This window comes from Etheostoma spectabile, chromosome 13 (genome assembly GCF_008692095.1).
Source record: "Etheostoma spectabile isolate EspeVRDwgs_2016 chromosome 13, UIUC_Espe_1.0, whole genome shotgun sequence".
Taxonomy (NCBI): Eukaryota; Metazoa; Chordata; class Actinopteri; order Perciformes; family Percidae; genus Etheostoma; species Etheostoma spectabile.
In genome coordinates, this window is record NC_045745.1 from 4,023,359 (window position 1) to 4,023,770 (window position 412).

The 412-nt window shown below is 42.5% G+C and overlaps 1 protein-coding gene across 2 annotated transcripts in view; it reads right to left on the reverse strand.

Moving 5' to 3' along the window:
• Positions 1–412, reverse strand: part of lhfpl7 (LHFPL tetraspan subfamily member 7) — a 134,063-nt gene that overhangs the window by 93,668 nt on the left and 39,983 nt on the right. The window lies entirely within an intron of this gene.

Below are 412 nucleotides of genomic sequence, written 5' to 3' on the forward strand. Positions count from 1 at the left end.
GTTTTACATGTGTATCAGTGCTTGTAGCCCTGACTTTCATCAGCATTGTAACACGTGCACGCTCCAGTCCGGTTCCTGTTACTGTTGAATTAATTGGTGATTGTGGGTCAAATCCATCAGGTATTTCTTGCACCGATTATGGCTGGGATTTAAAAGTTTTTGTGCGTCAGCATATCTCAAGTCACAATATCCTGACATGATTACCCTCCAAATCAAGTTTTCAGTCTGCAGGAAAGACAAAGACAACGAGTGTAAGACACGTCTGCCTCATTATGTCTTCACTTTACAATTTTCCAATCTTTAAACCCCCGTCTCTCCTCTCCGGCTCCAGTTGTTGTAGAGGCTCAACCGGGTATTAACACACAATTACAATCTATTTAGGAAGCATTACTGAGAGGACCAGTGCTGTTAG